The 1,130-nt window shown below is 33.5% G+C and overlaps 1 long non-coding RNA gene across 1 annotated transcript; it reads left to right on the top strand.

Moving 5' to 3' along the window:
• Positions 1 to 57: 57 nt before the first annotated feature.
• LOC107681525 (uncharacterized) lies at positions 58 to 430 on the top strand. The gene is made up of 2 exons (XR_001633267.1): positions 58 to 306; positions 401 to 430. It is a non-coding gene; the product is annotated as an uncharacterized LOC107681525 (long non-coding RNA).
• The last annotated feature ends 700 nt before the right edge of the window (positions 431 to 1,130 follow it).

Here is a 1,130-nt window from a genome sequence, read left to right on the forward strand (position 1 = left end):
TAAGCTGAGGAAACTGTGTGGTACAGTTCAAATTAATGTTCAGTTTGTAAGGGCTTCACAACAACCATTATTTTGCATTATTGTATAAAAAGTTACCTTCTTCTATATGCACTTATATGAATACATAACTGAAATGTTAAGTTTAGGATATAGCCTATTAATCTAATAACAATGCAAAAAAAAAAAAAAAAAACTTCACAAACACTTTATAGCTTCAAGTTAATATAGAGTGCTACCTATTTTAGAAATCCTGTTAACATTTCACGGTTTAATTTCAGATCGTGAGAACCAGTCTGTCCTGATTACGTGAGTAAATATTCTTCTGCTGACACAACCTGAAGCTTTTCAATTATAATTGTAAATCAGTAAAACTAAATGATGATCTCATATAAATCTCCAGTGGAGAATCTGGTGCAGGAAAGACTGTGAACACAAAACGTGTCATTCAGTACTTTGCAACTGTAGCAATGTCAGGTCCAAAGAAGGCAGAGCCTGGCCCTGGAAAAATGCCGGTTAGTGAATAACTATTCTAGACAATGTTATTGATGACAGTGTTTGTGAATCACCTCATGACTACCCACTGTGCTACAATTACATCTAGGGATCACTGGAGGACCAGTTCTGGTGTCTTTCGATTCCAGTTATTTTACCTGTACAAAAACAGTCCATTATACTGCTTCATACAAATTTTAATTATTATCATATTATTTTAACTTCAGTATAGTAATCATAAATTAACCCCCCAGAACGCAATTTCACCGTACTGCCATACACTAGGGTTTTCTGAAACCCAGCCACTGGGATAGAGAAGGAAAACATAGTAGCCTACAGTGGCAGCTGGGTTTCCAGCCAATGACTGCATTTAATTTGACCTCACTGTAATTCAATTACATTTTAGGTTTGAATAGAGAATACAGGAAGCAAATGTATTCTTTAATAAAAATAAAAATAAAAAAATGACCAGAAGGTCATCAAGATTTTATTGTTTTCAACACATCTAGCAATAAGTGAAGAATGATAAATGAAGCTTGTTATAATGATGAGCAGTTAACTGTGACTGTTGATAAATGAATATTTGAAGCTTATTATAATGATGAGCAGTTAACTGTGACTGTTGATAAATGAATATT

The sequence above is a fragment of the Sinocyclocheilus anshuiensis genome, unplaced genomic scaffold, assembly GCF_001515605.1.
Source record: "Sinocyclocheilus anshuiensis isolate Anshui unplaced genomic scaffold, SAMN03320099.WGS_v1.1 scaffold6984, whole genome shotgun sequence".
Lineage (NCBI taxonomy): Eukaryota > Metazoa > Chordata > Actinopteri > Cypriniformes > Cyprinidae > Sinocyclocheilus > Sinocyclocheilus anshuiensis.